Source organism: Pseudophryne corroboree, unplaced genomic scaffold (genome assembly GCF_028390025.1).
Source record: "Pseudophryne corroboree isolate aPseCor3 unplaced genomic scaffold, aPseCor3.hap2 scaffold_516, whole genome shotgun sequence".
Taxonomy (NCBI): domain Eukaryota; kingdom Metazoa; phylum Chordata; class Amphibia; order Anura; family Myobatrachidae; genus Pseudophryne; species Pseudophryne corroboree.
In genome coordinates, this window is record NW_026970119.1 from 183,703 (window position 1) to 207,258 (window position 23,556).

At 40.2% G+C, this 23,556-nt stretch overlaps 2 non-coding genes across 2 annotated transcripts; both read right to left on the reverse strand.

Annotated features, from left to right (window-relative positions):
- Positions 1-17,730: 17,730 nt before the first annotated feature.
- Positions 17,731-17,804, reverse strand: TRNAN-AUU (transfer RNA asparagine (anticodon AUU)). The gene has a single exon. It is a non-coding gene; the product is annotated as a tRNA-Asn (tRNA).
- A 4,598-nt stretch (positions 17,805-22,402) lies between these two features.
- TRNAN-AUU (transfer RNA asparagine (anticodon AUU)) lies at positions 22,403-22,476 on the reverse strand. The gene has a single exon. It is a non-coding gene; the product is annotated as a tRNA-Asn (tRNA).
- Between the last annotated feature and the right edge of the window lie 1,080 nt (positions 22,477-23,556).

The following is a 23,556-nucleotide window of genomic DNA, read 5'->3' on the forward strand; positions in this document are numbered from 1 at the left end:
GCGTGTGTCAGGTGCTGCGTGTGTGTCAGGTGCTGCGTGTGAGTGTATGCGCGTGTGTCAGGTCCGTGTTAGTGTCAGGTGCTGTGTGTGTGTGTCAGGTGCTGTGTGTGTGCGTGTGTGTCAGGTGCTGTGTGTGTGTGTGTGTGTGTGTGTGTGTGTCAGGTGCTGTGTGTGTGCGTGTGTGTCAGGCGCTGCATATGCGTATGCATGTCAGGCGTTGCATGTCTGTGTGTGTCAGGCGCTGCGTGTCTGGGGGGGGTGGCCGGACACACAGCAGAGAGGGGGGGGGGTGGCTGGACACACAGCAGAGAGGGGAGGGTGACCGGACACACGGCAGGGAGGGGAGGGGGTAGGGGGTGGCCGAACACAGCAGGAAGAGGGGGGAGTTGCCGAACACACAGAGGGAGGGGAGGGGATGGTGGCCAGACAAACAGCAGGGGAGGGGAGGGGGGGGAGGGGAGGCCGGACACACAGCAGGTGAGGGGGGGGGGGGCTGGACACACAGCAGGGAGGGGGGGTAGGCAGGACACACAGCAGGGGAGGGGAGGGTGGCCGGACAAACAGCAGGGGGGGGGGTAGGCCGGACACACAGCAGGGGAGGGGGGGTGGCTGGACACACAGCAGGTGAGTTGGGGGGGGCTGGACACACAGCAGGTGAGGGGGGGGGCTGGACACAGCAGGTGAGGGGGGGGGCTGGACACACAGCAGGTGAGGGGGGGCTGGACACACAGCAGTTGAGGGGGGGCTGGACACACAGCAGTTGAGGGGGGGCTGGACACACAGCAGGTGAGGGGGGCGGGGCTGGACACACAGCAGGTGAGGGGGGGGGCTGGACACGCAGCAGGTGAGGGGGGGGCTGGACACGCAGCAGGTGAGGGGGGGGCTGGACACGCAGCAGGTGAGGGGGGGGGGGCTGGACACGCAGCAGGTGAGGGGGGGGGGGTAGGCCGGACACACAGCAGGGGAGGGGAGGGTGGCCGGACACACAGCAGGGGAGGGGAGGGTGGCCGGACACACAGCAGGGGAGGGGAGGGTGGCCGGACACACAGCAGGGGAGGGGAGGGTGGCCGGACAAACAGCAGGGAGGGGGGGGTAGGCCGGACACACAGCAGGGGAGGAGGGGGGGGCTGGACACACAGCAGGTGAAAGGGGGGCTGGACACACAGCAGGTGAGGGGGGGGTAGGCCGGACACACAGCAGGGAGGGGGGGGGGGTAGGCCGCCGGACACACAGCAGGGGAGGGGAGGGTGGACGGACAAACAGCAGGGAGGGGGGGGTAGGCCGGACACACAGCAGGTGAGGGGGGGGTGGCTGGACACACAGCAGGTGAGGGGGGGGGTCTGGACACACAGCAGGGAGGGGGGGGTAGGCCGGACAAACAGCAGGGAGGGGGGGGGGGTAGGCCAGACGCACAGCAGGTGAGGGGGGGGGTGGCTGGACACACAGCAGGGAGGGGGGGTAGGCCAGACGCACAGCAGGTGAGGGGGGGGTGGCTGGACACACAGCAGGGAGGGGGGGAGGTAGGCCAGACGCACAGCAGGTGAGGGGGGGGTGGCTGGACACACAGCAGGGAGGGGGGGTAGGCCGGACACACAGCAGGTGAGGGGGGGGGCTGGACACACAGCAGGTGAGGGGGGGGGGGCTGGACACACAGCAGGTGAGGGGGGGGGGTAGGCCGGACACACAGCAGGTGAGGGGGGGGGGGTGGCTGGACACACAGCAGGGAGGGAAGGGGGTAGGGGGGTGGCCTTATTATAATAACCGTGTGGGGGAGGAGTCTGCGGCGGTGGGTGAATGAGATGTGGGGGCAGGCTGCTAAGGGTGCAGGGGAGGAGGGGAAGGGAGCCGGATGGATCTGAATGTGAGCCGCACGTAAGGGACCATACTGATCCTCCCCACCTCAGCCCGCTGGTGCTGCTGCCTGACTTCTTCCGTGCAGCACAGCTGTCTTCTCCGGCTGCCGCTGCCGCTCCCGCACCCGCTTCAGGTGTGGGGGTACCACACCGCTCAGTAGGCAAGCGCTGTCAGTCAGGAGTCAGCGCTGCACCGGATGTCTCTTCTGGATGTCCTCTGACTTTCTCCTGCGGCGCAACTCCAGCTATTCCTCCCGCTGCGGCTCCCACTTCGGGTAAGGGGACCATATTGCTCAGTAGTGAGCACTTTCGGTAAGCCTGCGGCTGCTATGCCGCTACCCCTCTCCTCCACAGTCCTAATGGGTCGCTGCAGTCTGTAAGGGACCGCAGGTGCACACACCCAGGAACCGCTGGCTCTCCTCCTGCCGCCAGCAGCTACTTTTATAACCTCAGCCTGCACGAGACCCCTTCCCTCACTCACTCTCGCTCTCCTGGCGGCCACTGCGCAGCCGCAACAAATTGAAAAGCCCTATCTCTATAATGGGGCATATTTCTCTTAATTAAAAAAACCCTATAACTTTCTGAAAAACCACAACCCCAAAAGGCACTACACTGGGGCATACTCTATCTAGTAAAACAAACCCCAAGTCTTAATTCGTCCTCTATCCGGAGTTATGCCTTCCCAAAAAATATCTAATTCACTCTATAGGAAAACGGTGTCAAAAAGCCACAAAGGAAGTCACAGAAAAAAACTGACAGTTGGAACTTTAGGTTACTCCCAATTCCTCATTTTTTATTATTTTGCCCTGAAATTTGGCATGCAGCACCGGGTGACGATTCTACACGCCCAGGCCAAATTTCAGCTCAGTACGTCCAATCAGTTTTGAGGTGTAGCCCCTAAAACACCATGCCCCCATCTCAGAAGTTCCCTATGGGAGAATTCCGTTTGTTCGATTCAGCCTTAATATAAGGGCACGACCGTGCCCTTATAATATCTATCTATCTATCTATCTATCGTATGTGTGTGTATATATACATCTATACATACATGCGCTAACACCTGGACATACACTGATGTACCCACACCTAATATCCATACATACACGCCCTGACACCTGGACATACACCAACATTCCCACACCTGCATCTATACATACACATGCTGACACCTGGACATACACCAACATACAAGCACCTGCATCTATATATACACGCGCTGACAAATGGACATACACCGACGTACCCACACTTGCATCTATACATACATGCACTGACATCTGGACATACAAGCACCTGCATCTATACATACACGCGCTGACACCTGAACCTACACTGACCTTCCCACACCTGCATCTATACATACACATTCTGACACCTGGACATACACAGACGTACCCACACCTGCATCTATACATACACGCGTTGACACCTGGACGTACACTGACGTACACACACCTACATCTATATATGCATGGATGCAAATGTGGGTACGTCTGTATACGTCCAGGTGTTAGCATGGGTATGTATAGATGTTAGGTGTGGGTACATCAGTGTATGTCCAGGTGTCAGCACATGTACGTATAGATTCACATGTGGGTAAGCCGGTGTACGTCCACGTGTCAGCATGTGTAGGTATAGATGCAGGTGTGGGTACGTTGGTGTACGTTTAGGGGTCAGCGTGTTAATGTATAGATGTTGGTGTGTGTATGTCAGTGTACGTACAGATATAGGTGTGTGTGTGTGTGTGTGTGTGTGTGTATGTATGTATGTATATGTATAGAGGAAGGTGTGATACATACATATAACACATACATGATAGATACATACATATATCACACACACGATAGATAGGATAGATAGATAGAACACATACATACAAGATAGATACATACATACATTGTAGATACATATATATACACACACACACATACGATAGATAGATAGATAGATAGATAGATAGATAGATAGATAGATAGATATCACAAACATATATGATTCATACATATATCACACACACATACATGATACATACATGAGAAAGACCTGGGATGGTGATGAGGCCAGGGCCCCCTGCTGATGTTGCGTTGAGGAAGGCAGTGTTCCAGGGCGGATGCCAGTCGGGGAGAGCGCCGCGCAGCCCGGGAAAAATACTGCTGAGGAGCTACATCTGGAAGAGCCCCTGGGAGGGAGAGTGCCACATGCCCCATCCTGCGCGGCAGACTCTGCAGGCCTGCACATGGGAAGGGAGGTCTCTGGCCACACGTACTCACCCTTCTGCTGAAGCCCCGCTGCTGTCCCCATCAGCGCTCTCCAGCGGGGAGCGGGGCCAGGATGAACCTCAACCTGTGAGAACTATCTTCATGATCAAGAGATCTCATATGCAAGATAAGTATGTGTTGGGATAGGGCTGGGGAGGGTGGCTGCTCGGGCACACCCCCGTCAAGTTAAGGAGATTTAACTGAGGAAGCACAAGGGAACTCTCGTCTGGGGACAACAACTGCAGGGAGACCACATCTTTTCAGATGAACATGGGAGGGCGGAAGGCTGCCTAATACTGAAGCACCCTCAGACATTAAACCATATGCAACAACTATTGCAAGCATTCCTGGGGGAAGGTCTGCAGCAGACGGATTTGCATACGGTGATGTCATCCAAGCAATGGGCCAAAGTTGGCTGGAACCCTCATCTGTATATGAAAAGAGAAAAGGGGCATGCAGGGCATGGCGGCCTTTTGCGGCGCTTGGATAACCCCAAGTTTGCATTAAACACCCCCACCCTCCTTCGGTGTGGGGCTCATGTTGGCCATGCCCAAGCCCCTGAAGCATTCAAGCTGATTTCTTGCAGCAGCTGGGCACTGTAACAGCTTCAGAGCTGCTCTACAAGACAAGTAAAAGGGTGTGGGCCCTGCAGCACCACCTGTAGTTTGCATACACACATATATAGGACAGCATCTCTTATATGCCCCAGGGTCAATAAAATAGTATCCTTGTCTAGGCTATCCATCCCCTCAGATAAGGTATTTGTCCATGCCGCTACAGCACTACACACCCAGGCCGACGCAATTGCCGGTCTGAGTAAGGTACCTGAATGTGTATAAATGGACTTCAGGGTAATCTCCTGTTTGCGGTCAGCACACTCTTTGAGGGTAGCCGTATCCTGGGACGGGAGGGCTACCTTCTTGGATAAGCGTGTTAATGCTTTGTCCACCCTAGGGGAGGATTCCCATCGTAACCTATCCGTTGATGGGAAAGGATACGCCATAAGAATTCTTTTGGAAATCTGCAGTCTTTTATCTGGAGATTCCCAAGCTTTTTCACATAACTCGTTCAGCTCGTGTGAGGGGGGAAAGGTTACCTCAGGCTTCTTTCCCTTGTACATATGTACCCTCTTGTCAGCGACAGGGGGTTCCTCTGTGATGTGCAAAACATCTTTTATTGCCATAATCATAAATCGAATGGATTTTGCCAATTTTGGCTGTAACTTTGCATCATCGTAATCGACACTGGAGTCAGAATCCGTGTCGGTATCTGTGTCAACAATCTGGGATAGTGGGCGCTTATGAGACCCTGACAGTCCCTGCAACATAGGATCAGGCATGGGTTGAAACCCTGACTGTCCCAAAGCTTCTGCCTTGTCTAATCTTTTGTGCAATGAGTTTACACTAGCATTTAAAACATTCCACATATCCATCCAATCAGCTGTCGGCGGAGACACCACATTCATTTGCTCCCGCTCCTCTCTAATATAGCCTTCTTCCTCAGACATGTCGACACACGTGTACCGACACACTTCACACACAGGGAATGCTTTTTCTGAAGACAGTTTCCCCACAAGGCCCTTTGGAGAGACAGAGAGAGAGTATGCCAGCACACCCCCCAGCGCTATATAACCCAGGAATAAAACAGTAACTTAATGTTTGCCCAGTAGTGCTGCTGTATGTAATTTGCGAATTATGTGCCCCCCCCCCCTCTTTTCAACCCTCTTGTCTAACGTGGTATAAGCAGGGTAGAGTCCGGGGAGCTTCCTCTCAGCGGTGCTGTGGAGAAAAAATGGCGCTGGTGAGTGCTGAGGGAGAAGCCCCGCCCCCTCGGAGGCGGGCTTCTGTCCCGCTTAAACTGTAAAATTGGTGGGGGCTTATACATATATAAAGTGCCCAGCTGTATATATGTTATATTTTTGCGAAAGAGGTTTATATTGCTGCCCAGGGCGCCCCCCCTGCGCCCTGCACCCTTACAGTGACCGGAGTATGTGAGGTGTATGGGAGCAAAGGCGCACAGCTGCAGTGCTGTGCGTTACCTCAGTGAAGATCATGAAGTCTTCTGCCGCCTCTGAAGTCTTCTTTTCTTCTCATACTCACCCGGCTTCTATCTTCCGGCTCTGCGAGGGGGACGGCGGCGCGGCTCTGGGACGGACGGCGAGGGTGAGATCCTGCGTACCAATCCCACTGGAGCTAATGGTGTCCAGTAGCCTAAGAAGCAGGACCTTGCAACTCAGAGAGTAGGGCTGCTTCTCTCCCCTCAGTCCCTTGATGAGGGAGTCTGTTGCCAGCAGTGCTCCCTGAAAATTAAAAACCTAACAAAATACTTTCTGTCAGAAAGCTCAGGAGAGCTCCTGAAAAGCACCCAGTCTCCACTGGGTACAGTATTGTTTTCTTTCAAAAATCCACTTCATTTTCTTTACCCTATTATTAAAATGGTAATTGACAAAAACAAACTACATTGTCACCAGAAGAGCAATACAAAATGTACAAGTGATATATTAAAATCATCTTTCCAGCTTGAATTTCAATGATGCATTGGGTCAACAATTTTGTGAGAAACATCTTCACCCTTAAATAAAGATTTTCTTAATTCCTTACCTGTGTGCTAATTAGATATCACCTTGTTTTCACATTAAACAGACTTCCACATGAGAAAGCAGCAAGGATGCAGTGGCGTTAATGTTTCCTGGTGTCAACCTGTATTATTTCAGTAGACATTGAAATGAGGATACATCTTGCTGCCTTTCCAATGAAGCAAGTTTAATTTAGTAATAGGTGAAAAACCATCCCTACAAAGGTGTTAATCAGAGACTTGGCTTTGTGGACACTTTTCAGAGAACAAATTTGTTAGCATAAAAATAAAGCCAGAAAATGAAGAGCTGTTTAATCACGCAATTTGATTTTTTTGCCAGCATATTTCTTTTTCTCTGCAACCCACTGCTAAATTGTGCTTCCTAGATGTTTTTATAAAATCACTGAATCAAATCTAACTCTGATTACATCAGAGAAGGCCAGGTACCCTACACCATAACAGGGGGTATGAAATTTGACTTGTCAACTTAAAGATCACCAAAATCTGATAACAAGGTCAATTACGTCCCTGGGTGGGATTGAACCACCAACCTTTTGGTTAATAGCCGTACACACTAACTGATTGCGCCACAGAGACACTTTGCAAAACAACATACTGACAAATGCTAATAAGCATTCATCTAAAACGTTTCCTAGAACAACTTAAAAAAGTCAATAATCTGGAGAGTTTTTGTAAGATGTTTCTTCTATCAACCAACGAAGAAACACATTGGTACTTTCCCATGATGAGTGAGTGCTTCAGGATCTCTTGCACTTACATGTGCAGCAGAGTACAGCAATGGAAGCATGCTGGGCCCATAACCCAGAGGTAGGCAGCTTGAAACTATCCTCTGCTATATGCATTTTTTTGTTTGTTAATTCAAGTAATCCAAAACTGGGATTGATATTTTGGCTCTTTTATTTTTACTTAAAGTACAATAACTTTTACCATTTTAATTTGTTTTAATAGTATATTGACAGTATTGTTTTCTTTCAAAAATCCACTTAATTTTCTTTACCCTATTATTAAAATGGTAATTGACAAAAAAAAAACTACATTGTCACCAGAAGAGCAATACAAAATGTACAAGTGATATATTAAAATCATCTTTCCAGCTTGAATTTCAATGATGCATTGGGTCAACAATTTTGTGAGAAACATCTTCACCCTTAAATAAAGATTTTCTTAATTCCTTACCTGTGTGCTAATTAGATATCACCTTGTTTTCATATTAAACAGACTTCCACATGAGAAAGCAGCAAGGATGCAGTGGCGTTAATGTTTCCTGGTGTCAACTTGTATTATTTCAGTAGACATTGAAATGAGGATGCATCTTGCTGCCTTTCCAATGAAGCAAGTTTAATTTAGTAATAGGTGAAAAACCATCCTTACAAAGGTGTTAATCAGAGACTTGGCTTTGTGGACACTTTTCAGAGAACAAATTTGTTAGCATAAAAATAAAGCCAGAAAATGAAGAGCTGTTTAATCACTCAATTGGATTTTTCTGCCAGCATATTTTTTTTCTCTGCAACCCACTGCTAAATTGTGCTTCCTAGCTGTTTTTATAAAATCACTGAATCAAATCTAACTCTGATTACATCAGAGAAGGCCAGGTACCCTACACCGTAACAGGGGGATTGAAATTTTGACTTGTCTACTTAAAGATCACCAAAATCTGATAACAAGGGAAATTAGGTCCCTGGGTGGGATTGAACCACCAACCTTATGGTTAATAGCCGTACATACTAACTGATTGCGCCACAGAGACACTTTGCAAAAGTCTGTACTGACAAAGGCTAATAAGCATTCATCTAAAACGTTTCCTAGAAAAACTTTAAAAAGTCAATAATCTGGAGAGTTTTTGTAAGATGTTTCTTCCATCAACCAACGAAGAAACACATTGGTACTTTCCCATGATGAGTGAGTGCTTCAGGATCTCTTGCATTTACATGTGCAGCAGAGTACTGCAATGGAAGCATGCTGGGCTCATAACCCAGAGGTAGGCAGATTGAAACTATCCTCTGCTATATGCATTTTTTTTTGTTAATTAAAGTAATCCAAAACTGGGATTGATATTTTGTCTCTTTTATTTTTACTTAAAGTACAATAACTTTTACCATTTTAATTTGTTTTAATAGTATATTGACAGTATTGTTTTCTTTCAAAAATCCACTTCATTTTCTTTACCCTATTATTAAAATGGTAATTGACAAAAACAAACTACATTGTCACCAGAAGAGCAATACAAAATGTACAAGTGATATATTAAAATCATCTTTCCAGCTTGAATTTCAATGATGCATTGGGTCAACAATTTTGTGAGAAACATCTTCACCCTTAAATAAAGATTTTCTTAATTCCTTACCTGTGTGCTAATTAGATATCACCTTGTTTTCACATTAAACAGACTTCCACATGAGAAAGCAGCAAGGATGCAGTGGCGTTAATGTTTCCTGGTGTCAACCTGTATTATTTCAGTAGACATTGAAATGAGGATACATCTTGCTGCCTTTCCAATGAAGCAAGTTTAATTTAGTAATAGGTGAAAAACCATCCCTACAAAGGTGTTAATCAGAGACTTGGCTTTGTGGACACTTTTCAGAGAACAAATTTGTTAGCATAAAAATAAAGCCAGAAAATGAAGAGCTGTTTAATCACGCAATTTGTTTTTTTTTGCCAGCATATTTCTTTTTCTCTGCAACCCACTGCTAAATTGTGCTTCCTAGATGTTTTTATAAAATCACTGAATCAAATCTAACTCTGATTGCATCAGAGAAGGCCAGGTACCCTACACCATAACAGGGGGTATGAAATTTGACTTGTCTACTTAAAGATCACCAAAATCTGATAACAAAGTCAATTACGTCCCTGGGTGGGATTGAACCACCAACCTTTTGGTTAATAGCTGTACACACTAACTGATTGCGCCACAGAGACACTTTGCAAAAGTACATACTGACAAATGCTAATAAGCATTCATCTAAAACGTTTCCTAGAAAAACTTAAAAAAGTCAATAATCTGGAGCGTTTTTGTAAGATGTTTCTTCTATCAACCAACGAAGAAACACATTGGTACTTTCCCATGATGAGTGAGTGCTTCAGGATCTCTTGCACTTACATGTGCAGCAGAGTACAGCAATGGAAGCATGCTGGGCCCATAACCCAGAGGTAGGCAGATTGAAACTATCCTCTGCTATATGCATTTTTTTGTTTGTTAATTCAAGTAATCCAAAACTGGGATTGATATTTTGGCTCTTTTATTTTTACTTAAAGTACAATAACTTTTACCATTTTAATTTGTTTTAATAGTATATTGACAGTATTGTTTTCTTTCAAAAATCCACTTAATTTTCTTTACCCTATTATTAAAATGGTAATTGACAAAAACAAACTACATTGTCACCAGAAGAGCAATACAAAATGTACAAGTGATATATTAAAATCATCTTTCCAGCTTGAATTTCAATGATGCATTGGGGCAACGATTTTGTGAGAAACATCTTCACCCTTAAATAAAGATTTTCTTAATTCCTTACCTGTGTGCTAATTAGATATCACCTTGTTTTCACATTAAACAGACTTCCACATGAGAAAGCAGCAAGGATGCAGTGGCGTTAATGTTTCCTGGTGTCAACTTGTATTATTTCAGTAGACATTGAAATGAGGATGCATCTAGCTGCCTTTCCAATGAAGCAAGTTTAATTTAGTAATAGGTGAAAAACCATCCCTACAAAGGTGTTAATCAGAGACTTGGCTTTGTGGACACTTTTCAGAGAACAAATTTGTTAGCATAAAAATAAAGCCAGAAAATGAAGAGCTGTTTAATCACTCAATCGGATTTTTTTGCCAGCATTTTTATTTTTCTCTGCAACCCACTGCTAAATTGTGCTTCCTAGCTGTTTTTATAAAATCACTGAATCAAATCTAACTCTGATTACATCAGAGAAGGCCAGGTACCCTACACTATAACAGGGGGTTTGAAATTTTGACTTGTCTATGTAAAGATCACCAAAATCTGATAACAAGGTCAATTAGGTCCCTGGGTGGGATTGAACCACCAACCTTTTGGTTAATAGCCGTACATACTAACTGATTGTGCCACAGAGACACTTTGCAAAAGTCTATACTGACAAAGGCTAATAAGCATTCATCTAAAACGTTTCCTAGAAAAACTTTAAAAAGTCAATAATCTGGAGAGTTTTTGTAAGATTTTTCTTCCATCAACCAACGAAGAAACACATTGGTACTTTCCCATGATGAGTAAGTGCTTCAGGATCTCTTGCACTTACATGTGCAGCAGAGTACTGCAATGGAAGCATGCTGGACCCATAAACCAGAAGTAGGCAGATTGAAACTATCCTTTGCTATATGCATTTTTTTTGTTAATTTAAGTAATCAAAACTGGGATTGATATTTTTGCTCTTTTATTTTTACTTAAAGTACAATAACTTTTACCATTTTAATTTGTTTTAATAGTATATTGACAGTATAGTTTTCTTTCAAAAATCCACTTAATTTTCTTTACCCTTTTATTAAAATGGTAATTGACAAAAACAAACTACATTGTCACCAGAAGAGCAATACAAAATGTACAAGTGATATATTAAAATCATCTTTCCAGCTTGAATTTCAATGATGCATTGGGGCAACGATTTTGTGAGAAACATCTTCACCCTTAAATAAAGATTTTCTTAATTCCTTACCTGTGTGCTAATTAGATATCACCTTGTTTTCACATTAAACAGACTTCCACATGAGAAAGCAGCAAGGATGCAGTGGCGTTAATGTTTCCTGGTGTCAACCTGTATTATTTCAGTAGACATTGAAATGAGGATGCATCTTGCTGCCTTTCCAATGAAGCAAGTTTAATTTAGTAATAGGTGAAAAACCATCCTTACAAAGGTGTTAATCAGAGACTTGGCTTTGTGGACACTTTTCAGAGAACAAATTTGTTAGCATAAAAATAAAGCAAGAAAATAAAGAGCTGTTTAATCACTCAATTGGATTTTTCTGCCAGCATATTTTTTTTCTCTGCAACCCACTGCTAAATTGTGCTTCCTAGCTGTTTTTATAAAATCACTGAATCAAATCTAACTCTGATTACATCAGAGAAGGCCAGGTACCCAACACCATAACAGGGGGTTTGAAATTTTGACTTGTCTACTTAAAGATCACCAAAATCTGATAACAAGGTCAATTAGGTCCCTGGGTGGGATTGAACCACCAACCTTTTGGTTAATAGCCGTACATACTAACTGATTGCGCCACAGAGACACTTTGCAAAATTCCATACTGACAAAGGCTAATAAGCATTCATCTAAAACGTTTCCTAGCAAAACTTTAAAAAGTCAATAATCTGGAGAGTTTTTGTAAGATGTTTCTTCCATCAACCAACGAAGAAACACATTGGTACTTTCCCATGATGAGTGAGTGCTTCAGGATCTCTTGCATTTACATGTGCAGCAGAGTACTGCAATGGAAGCATGCTGGGCCCATAACCCAGAAGTAGGCAGATTGAAACTATCCTCTGCTATATGCATTTTTTTTTTGTTAATTAAAGTAATCCAAAACTGGGATTGATATTTTGTCTCTTTTATTTTTACTTAAAGTACAATAACTTTTACCATTTTAATTTGTTTTAATAGTATATTGACAGTATTGTTTTCTTTCAAAAATCCACTTCATTTTCTTTACCATATTATTAAAATGGTAATTGACAAAAACAAACTACATTGTTACCAGAAGAGCAATACAAAATGTACAAGTGATATATTCAATTCATCTTTCCAGCTTGAATTTCAATGATGCATTGGGGCAACAATTTTGTGAGAAACATCTTCACCCTTAAATAAAGATTTTCTTAATTCCTTACCTGTGTGCTAATTAGATATCACCTTGTTTTCACATTAAACAGACTTCCACATGAGAAAGCAGCAAGGATGCAGTGGCGTTAATGTTTCCTGGTGTCAACCTGTATTATTTCAGTAAACATTGAAATGAGGATGCATCTTGCTGCCTTTCCAATGAAGCAAGTTTAATTTAGTAATAGGTGAAAAACCATCCTTACAAAGGTGTTAATCAGAGACTTGGCTTTGTGGACACTTTTCAGAGAACAAATTTGTTAGCATAAAAATAAAGCCAGAAAATAAAGAGCTGTTTAATCACTCAATTGGATTTTTCTGCCAGCATATTTTTTTTCTCTGCAACCCACTGCTAAATTGTGCTTCCTAGCTGTTTTTATAAAATCACTGAATCAAATCTAACTCTGATTACATCAGAGAAGGCCAGGTACCCTACACCATAACAGGGGGTTTGAAATTTTGACTTGTCTACTTAAAGATCACCAAAATCTGATAACAAGGTCAATTAGGTCCCTGGGTGGGATTGAACCACCAACCTCTTGGTTAATAGCCGTACATACTAACTGATTGCGCCACAGAGACACTTTGCAAAAGTCCATACTGACAAAGGCTAATAAGCATTCATCTAAAACGTTTCCTAGAAAAACTTTAAAAAGTCAATAATCTGGAGAGTTTTTGTAAGATGTTTCTTCCATCAACCAACGAAGAAACACATTGGTACTTTCCCATGATGAGTGAGTGCTTCAGGATCTCTTGAACTTACATGTGCAGCAGAGTACTGCAATGGAAGCATGCTGGGCCCATAACCCAGAGGTAAGCAGATTGAAACTATCCTCTGCTATATGCATTTTTTTTTTGTTAATTAAAGTAATCCAAAACTGGGATTGATATTTTGTCTCTTTTATTTTTACTTAAAGTACAATAACTTTTACCATTTTAATTTGTTTTAATAGTATATTGACAGTATTGTTTTCTTTCAAAAATCCACTTCATTTTCTTTACCCTATTATTAAAATGGTAATTGACAAAAACAAACTACATTGTCACCAGAAGAGCAATACAAAATGTACAAGTGATATATTAAAATCATCTTTCCAGCTTGAATTTCAATGATGCATTGGGGCAACGATTTTGTGAGAAACACCTTCACCCTTAAATAAAGATTTTCTTAATTCCTTACCTGTGTGCTAATTAGATATCACCTTGTTTTCATATTAAACAGACTTCCACATGAGAAAGCAGCAAGGATGCAGTGGCGTTAATGTTTCCTGGTGTCAACCTGTATTATTTCAGTAGACATTGAAATGAGGATGCATCTTGCTGCCTTTCCAATGAAGCAAGTTTAATTTAGTAATAGGTGAAAAACCATCCTTACAAAGGTGTTAATCAGAGACTTGGCTTTGTGGACACTTTTCAGAGAACAAATTTGTTAGCATAAAAATAAAGCCAGAAAATGAAGAGCTATTTAATCACTCAATTGGATTTTTCTGCCAGCATATTTTTTTTCTCTGCAACCCACTGCTAAATTGTGCTTCCTAGCTGTTTTTATAAAATCACTGAATCAAATCTAACTCTGATTACATCAGAGAAGGCCAGGTACCCTACACCATAACAGGGGGTATGAAATTTAACTTGTCTACTTAAAGATCACCAAAATCTGATAACAAGGTCAATTACGTCCCTGGGTGGGATTGAACCACCAACCTTTTGGTTAATAGCCGTACACACTAACTGATTGCGCCACAGAGACACTTTGCTAAAAGTACATACTGACAAATGCTAATAAGCATTCATCTAAAACGTTTCCTAGAAAAACTTAAAAAAGTCAATAATCTGGAGAGTTTTTGTAAGATGTTTCTTCTATCAACCAACGAAGAAACACATTGGTACTTTCCCATGATGAGTGAGTGCTTCAGGATCTCTTGCACTTACATGTGCAGCAGAGTACAGCAATGGAAGCATGCTGGGCCCATAACCCAGAGGTAGGCAGATTGAAACTATCCTCTGCTATATGCATTTTTTTGTTTGTTAATTAAAGTAATCCAAAACTGGGATTGATATTTTGGCTCTTTTATTTTTACTTAAAGTACAATAACTTTTACCATTTTAATTTGTTTTAATAGTATATTGACAGTATTGTTTTCTTTCAAAAATCCACTTAATTTTCTTTACCCTATTATTAAAATGGTAATTGACAAAAACAAACTACATTGTCACCAGAAGAGCAATACAAAATGTACAAGTGATATATTAAAATCATCTTTCCAGCTTGAATTTCAATGATGCATTGGGGCAACGATTTTGTGAGAAACACCTTCACCCTTAAATAAAGATTTTCTTAATTCCTTACCTGTGTGCTAATTAGATATCACCTTGTTTTCACATTAAACAGACTTCCACATGAGAAAGCAGCAAGGATGCAGTGGCGTTAATGTTTCCTGGTGTCAACCTGTATTATTTCAGTAAACATTGAAATGAGGATGCATCTTGCTGCCTTTCCAATGAAGCAAGTTTAATTTAGTAATAGGTGAAAAACCATCCTTACAAAGGTGTTAATCAGAGACTTGGCTTTGTGGACACTTTTCAGAGAACAAATTTGTTAGCATAAAAATAAAGCCAGAAAATAAAGAGCTGTTTAATCACTCAATTGGATTTTTCTGCCAGCATATTTTTTTTCTCTGCAACCCACTGCTAAATTGTGCTTCCTAGCTGTTTTTATAAAATCACTGAATCAAATCTAACTCTGATTACATCAGAGAAGGCCAGGTACCCTACACCATAACAGGGGGTTTGAAATTTTGACTTGTCTACTTAAAGATCACCAAAATCTGATAACAAGGTCAATTAGGTCCCTGGGTGGGATTGAACCACCAACCTTTTGGTTAATAGCCGTACATACTAACTGATTGCGCCACAGAGACACTTTGCAAAAGTCCATACTGACAAAGGCTAATAAGCATTCATCTAAAACGTTTCCTAGAAAAACTTTAAAAAGTCAATAATCTGGAGAGTTTTTGTAAGATGTTTCTTCCATCAACCAACGAAGAAACACATTGGTACTTTCCCATGATGAGTGAGTGCTTCAGGATCTCTTGAACTTACATGTGCAGCAGAGTACTGCAATGGAAGCATGCTGGGCCCATAACCCAGAGGTAAGCAGATTGAAACTATCCTCTGCTATATGCATTTTTTTTTGTTAATTAAAGTAATCCAAAACTGGGATTGATATTTTGTCTCTTTTATTTTTACTTAAAGTACAATAACTTTTACCATTTTAATTTGTTTTAATAGTATATTGACAGTATTGTTTTCTTTCAAAAATCCACTTCATTTTCTTTACCCTATTATTAAAATGGTAATTGACAAAAACAAACTACATTGTCACCAGAAGAGCAATACAAAATGTACAAGTGATATATTAAAATCATCTTTCCAGCTTGAATTTCAATGATGCATTGGGGCAACGATTTTGTGAGAAACATCTTCACCCTTAAATAAAGATTTTCTTAATTCCTTACCTGTGTGCTAATTAGATATCACCTTGTTTTCATATTAAACAGACTTCCACATGAGAAAGCAGCAAGGATGCAGTGGCGTTAATGTTTCCTGGTGTCAACCTGTATTATTTCAGTAGACATTGAAATGAGGATGCATCTTGCTGCCTTTCCAATGAAGCAAGTTTAATTTAGTAATAGGTGAAAAACCATCCTTACAAAGGTGTTAATCAGAGACTTGGCTTTGTGGACACTTTTCAGAGAACAAATTTGTTAGCATAAAAATAAAGCCAGAAAATAAAGAGCTGTTTAATCACTCAATTGGATTTTTCTGCCAGCATATTGTTTTTCTCTGCAACCCACTGCTAAATTGTGCTTCCTAGATGTTTTTATAAAATCACTGAATCAAATCTAACTCTGTTTACATCAGAGAAGGCCAAGTACCCTACACCATAACAGGGGGTTTGAAATTTTGACTTGTCTACTTAAAGATCACCAAAATCTGATAACAAGGTCAATTAGGTCCCTGGGTGGGATTGAACCACCAACCTTTTGGTTAATAGCCGTACATACTAACTGATTGCGCCACAGAGACACTTTGCAAAAATCCATACTGACAAAGGCTAATAAGCATTCATCTAAAACGTTTCCTAGCAAAACTTTAAAAAGTCAATAATCTGGAGAATTTTTGTAAGATGTTTCTTCCATCAACCAACGAAGAAACACATTGGTACTTTCCCGTGATGAGTGAGTGCTTCAGGATCTCTTGCACTTACATGTGCAGCAGAGTACAGCAATGGAAGCATGCTGGACCCATAACCCAGAGGTAGGCAGATTGAAACTATCCTCTGCTGTATGCTTTTTTTTTTTGTTAATTAAAGTAATCCAAAACTGGGATTGATATTTTGGCTCTTTTATTTTTACTTAAAGTACAATAACTTTTACCATTTTAATTTGTTTTAATAGTATATTGACAGTATTGTTGTCTTTCAAAAATCCACTTAATTTTCTTTACCCTATTATTAAATGGTAATTGACAAAAACAAACTACATTGTCACCAGAAGAGCAATACAAAATGTACAAGTGATATATTAAAATCATCTTTCCAGCTTGAATTTCAATGATGCATTGGGGCAACGATTTTGTGAGAAACATCTTCACCCTTAAATAAAGATTTTCTTAATTCCTTACCTGTGTGCTAATTAGATATCACCTTGTTTTCACATTAAACAGACTTCCACATGAGAAAGCAGCAAGGATGCAGTGGCGTTAATGTTTCCTGGTGTCAACTTGTATTATTTCAGTAGACATTGAAATGAGGATGCATCTTGCTGCCTTTCCAATGAAGCAAGTTTAATTTAGTAATAGGTGAAAAACCATCCTTACAAAGGTGTTAATCAGAGACTTGGCTTTGTGGACACTTTTCAGAGAACAAATTTGTTAGCATAAAAATAAAGCCAGAAAATGAAGAGCTGTTTAATCACTCAATTGGATTTTTCTGCCAGCATATTTTTTTTCTCTGCAACCCACTGCTAAATTGTGCTTCCTAGCTGTTTTTTATAAAATCACTGAATCAAATCTAACTCTGATTACATCAGAGAAGGCCATGTACCCTACACCATAAGAGGAGGTTTGAAATTTTGACTTGTCTACTTAAATATCACCAAAATCTGATCACAAGGTTAATTACGTCCCTGGGTGGGATTGAACCACCAACCTTTTGGTTAATAGCCAAACACACTAACCGATTGCGCCACAGAGACACTTTGCAAAAAGTACATACTGACAAAGGCTAATAAGCATACATCTAGAACGTTTCCTAGAAAAACATTAAAAAATCAATAATCTGGAGAGTTTTTGTAAGATGTTTCTTCCATCAACCAACGAATAAACACATTGGTACTTTCCCATGATGAGTGAGTGCTTCAGGATCTCTTGCACTTACATGGGCAGCAGAGTACTGCAATGGAAGCATGCTGGACCCATAACCCAGAGGTAGGCAGATTGAAACTATCCTTTGCTATATGCATTTTTTTTGTTAATTTAAGTAATCAAAACTGGGATTGATTTTTTTGCTCTTTTATTTTTACTTAAAGTACAATAACTTTTACCATTTTAATTTGTTTTAATAGTATATTGACAGTATAGTTTTCTTTCAAAAATCCACTTAATTTTCTTTACCCTGTTATTAAAATGGTAATTGACAAAAAAACGACATTGTCACCAGAAGAGCAATACAAAATGTACAAGTGATATATTAAAATCATCTTTCCAGCTTGAATTTCAATGATGCATTGGGGCAACGATTTTGTGAGAAACATCTTCACCCTTAAATAAAGATTTTCTTAATTCCTTACCTGTGTGCTAATTAGATATCACCTTGTTTTCATATTAAACAGACTTCCACATGAGAAAGCAGCAAGGATGCAGTGGCGTTAATGTTTCCTGGTGTCAACCTGTATTATTTCAGTAGACATTGAAATGAGGATGCATCTTGCTGCCTTTCCAATGAAGCAAGTTTAATTTAGTAATAGGTGAAAAACCATCCTTACAAAGGTGTTAATCAGAGACTTGGCTTTGTGGACACTTTTCAGAGAACAAATTTGTTAGCATAAAAATAAAGCCAGAAAATGAAGAGCTGTTTAATCACTCGATTGGATTTTTCTGCCAGCATATTTTTTTTCTCTGCAACCCACTGCTAAATTGTGCTTCCTAGCTGTTTTTATGAAATCACTGAATCAAATCTAACTCTGATTACATCAGAGAAGGCCAGGTACCCTACACCATAACAGGGAGTTTGAAATTTTGACTTGTCTACTTAAAGATCACCAAAATCTGATAACAAGGTCAATTAGGTCCCTGGGTGGGATTGAACCACCAACCTTATGGTTAATAGCCGTACATACTAACTGATTGCGCCACAGAGACACTTTGCAAAAGTCTATACTGACAAAGGCTAATAAGCATTCATCTAAAACGTTTCCTAGAAAAACTTTAAAAAGTCAATAATCTGGAGAGTTTTTGTAAGATGTTTCTTCCATCAACCAACGAAGAAACACATTGGTACTTTCCCATGATGAGTGAGTGCTTCAGGATCTCTTGCACTTACATGTGCAGCAGAGTACTGCAATGGAAGCATGCTGGGCCCATAACCCAGAGGTAGGCAGATTGAAACTATCCTCTGCTATATGCATTTTTTTTGTTAATTAAAGTAATCCAAAACTGGGATTGATATTTTGTCTCTTTTATTTTTACTTAAAGTACAATAACTTTTACCATTTTAATTTGTTTTAATAGTATATTGACAGTATTGTTTTCTTTCAAAAATCCACTTCATTTTCTTTACCCTATTATTAAAATGGTAATTGACAAAAACAAACTACATTGTCACCAGAAGAGCAATACAAAATGTACAAGTGATATATTAAAATCATCTTTCCAGCTTGAATTTCAATGATGCATTGGGGCAACGATTTTGTGAGAAACATCTTCACCCTTAAATAAAGATTTTCTTAATTCCTTACCTGTGTGCTAATTAGATATCACCTTGTTTTCATATTAAACAGACTTCCACATGAGAAAGCAGCAAGGATGCAGTGGCGTTAATGTTTCCTGGTGTCAACTTGTATTATTTCAGTAGACATTGAAATGAGGATGCATCTTGCTGCCTTTCCAATGAAGCAAGTTTAATTTAGTAATAGGTGAAAAACCATCCTTACAAAGGTGTTAATCAGAGACTTGGCTTTGTGGACACTTTTCAGAGAACAAATTTGTTAGCATAAAAATAAAGCCAGAAAATGAAGAGCTGTTTAATCACGCAATTTGGTTTTTTTGCCAGCATATTTCTTTTTCTCTGCAACCCACTGCTAAATTGTGCTTCCTAGATGTTTTTATAAAATCACTGAATCAAATCTAACTCTGATTACATCAGAGAAGGCCAGGTACCCTACACCATAACAGGGGGTATGAAATTTGACTTGTCTACTTAAAGATCACCAAAATCTGATAACAAGGTCAATTACGTCCCTGGGTGGGATTGAACCACCAACCTTTTGGTTAATAGCCGTACACACTAACTGATTGCGCCACAGAGACACTTTGCTAAAAGTACATACTGACAAATGCTAATAAGCATTCATCTAAAACGTTTCCTAGAAAAACTTAAAAAAGTCAATAATCTGGAGAGTTTTTGTAAGATGTTTCTTCTATCAACCAATGAAGAAACACATTGGTACTTTCCCATGATGAGTGAGTGCTTCAGGATCTCTTGCACTTACATGTGCAGCAGAGTACAGCAATGGAAGCATGCTGGGCCCATAACCCAGAGGTAGGCAGATTGAAACTATCCTCTGCTATATGCATTTTTTTGTTTGTTAATTAAAGTAATCCAAAACTGGGATTGATATTTTGGCTCTTTTATTTTTACTTAAAGTACAATAACTTTTACCATTTTAATTTGTTTTAATAGTATATTGACAGTATTGTTTTCTTTCAAAAATCCACTTAATTTTCTTTACCCTATTATTAAAATGGTAATTGACAAAAACAAACTACATTGTCACCAGAAGAGCAATACAAAATGTACAAGTGATATATTAAAATCATCTTTCCAGCTTGAATTTCAATGATGCATTGGGGCAACGATTTTGTGAGAAACACCTTCACCCTTAAATAAAGATTTTCTTAATTCCTTACCTGTGTGCTAATTAGATATCACCTTGTTTTCACATTAAACAGACTTCCACATGAGAAAGCAGCAAGGATGCAGTGGCGTTAATGTTTCCTGGTGTCAACCTGTATTATTTCAGTAGACATTGAAATGAGGATGCATCTTGCTGCCTTTCCAATGAAGCAAGTTTAATTTAGTAATAGGTGAAAAACCATCCTTACAAAGGTGTTAATCAGAGACTTGGCTTTGTGGACACTTTTCAGAGAACAAATTTGTTAGCATAAAAATAAAGCCAGAAAATAAAGAGCTGTTTAATCACTCAATTGGATTTTTCTGCCAGCATATTTTTTTTCTCTGCAACCCACTGCTAAATTGTGCTTCCTAGCTGTTTTTATAAAATCACTGAATCAAATCTAACTCTGATTACATCAGAGAAGGCCAGGTACCCTACACCATAACAGGGGGTTTGAAATTTTGACTTGTCTACTTAAAGATCACCAAAATCTGATAACAAGGTCAATTAGGTCCCTGGGTGGGATTGAACCACCAACCTTTTGGTTAATAGCCGTACATACTAACTGATTGCGCCACAGAGACACTTTGCAAAAGTCCATACTGACAAAGGCTAATAAGCATTCATCTAAAACGTTTCCTAGAAAAACTTTAAAAAGTCAATAATCTGGAGAGTTTTTGTAAGATGTTTCTTCCATCAACCAACGAAGAAACACATTGGTACTTTCCCATGATGAGTGAGTGCTTCAGGATCTCTTGAACTTACATGTGCAGCAGAGTACTGCAATGGAAGCATGCTGGGCCCATAACCCAGAGGTAAGCAGATTGAAACTATCCTCTGCTATATGCATTTTTTTTTGTTAATTAAAGTAATCCAAAACTGGGATTGATATTTTGTCTCTTTTATTTTTACTTAAAGTACAATAACTTTTACCATTTTAATTTGTTTTAATAGTATATTGACAGTATTGTTTTCTTTCAAAAATCCACTTAATTTTCTTTACCCTATTATTAAAATGGTAATTGACAAAAACAAACTACATTGTCACCAGAAGAGCAATACAAAATGTACAAGTGATATATTAAAATCATCTTTCCAGCTTGAATTTCAATGATGCATTGGGTCAACAATTTTGTGAGAAACATCTTCACCCTTAAATAAAGATTTTCTTAATTCCTTACCTGTGTGCTAATTATATATCACCTTGTTTTCACATTAAACAGACTTCCACATGAGAAAGCAGCAAGGATGCAGTGGCGTTAATGTTTCCTGGTGTCAACTTGTATTATTTCAGTAGACATTGAAATGAGGATGCATCTCGCTGCCTTTCCAATGAAGCAAGTTTAATTTAGTAATAGGTGAAAAACCATCCTTACAAAGGTGTTAATCAGAGACTTGGCTTTGTGGACACTTTTCAGAGAACAAATTTGTTAGCATAAAAATAAAGCCAGAAAATGATGAGCTGTTTAATCACTCGATTGGATTTTTCTGCCAGCATATTTTTTTTCTCTGCAACCCACTGCTAAATTGTGCTTCCTAGCTGTTTTTTATAAAATCACTGAATCAAATCTAACTCTGATTACATCAGAGAAGGCCATGTACCCTACACCATAAGAGGAAGTTTGAAATTTTGACTTGTCTACTTAAATATCACCAAAATCTGATCACAAGGTTAATTACATCCCTGGGTGGGATTGAACCACCAACCTTTTGGTTAATAGCCAAACACACTAACCGATTGCGCCACAGAGACACTTTGCAAAAAGTACATCCTGACAAAGGCTAATAAGCATACATCTAGAACGTTTCCTAGAAAAACATTAAAAAATCAATAATCTGGAGAGTTTTTGTAAGATGTTTCTTCCATCAACCAACGAATAAACACATTGGTACTTTCCCATGATGAGTGAGTGCTTCAGGATCTCTTGCACTTACATGGGCAGCAGAGTACTGCAATGGAAGCATGCTGGACCCATAACCCAGAGGTAGGCAGATTGAAACTATCCTTTGCTATATGCATTTTTTTTGTTAATTTAAGTAATCAAAACTGGGATTGATATTTTTGCTCTTTTATTTTTACTTAAAGTACAATAACTTTTACCATTTTAATTTGTTTTAATAGTATATTGACAGTATAGTTTTCTTTCAAAAATCCACTTAATTTTCTTTACCCTGTTATTAAAATGGTAATTGACAAAAAAACTACATTGTCACCAGAAGAGCAATACAAAATGTACAAGTGATATATTAAAATCATCTTTCCAGCTTGAATTTCAATGATGCATTGGGGCAACAATTTTGTGAGAAACATCTTCACCCTTAAATAAAGATTTTCATAATTCCTTACCTGTGTGCTAATTAGATATCACCTTGTTTTCACATTAAACAGACTTCCACACGAGAAAGCAGCAAGGATGCAGTGGCGTTAATGTTTCCTGGTGTCAACCTGTATTATTTCAGTAGACATTGAAATGAGGATGCATCTTGCTGCCTTTCCAATGAAGCAAGTTTAATTTAGTAATAGGTGAAAAACCATCCTTACAAAGGTGTTAATCAGAGACTTGGCTTTGTGGACACTTTTCAGAGAACAAATTTGTTAGCATAAAAATAAAGCCAGAAAATAAAGAGCTGTTTAATCACGCAATTTGATTTTTTTGCCAGCATATTTCTTTTTCTCTGCAACCCACTGCTAAATTGTGCTTCCTAGATGTTTTTATAAAATCACTGAATCAAATCTAACTCTGATTACATCAGAGAAGGCCAGGTACCCTACACCATAACAGGGGGTATGAAATTTGACTTGTCTACTTAAAGATCACCAAAATCTGATAAC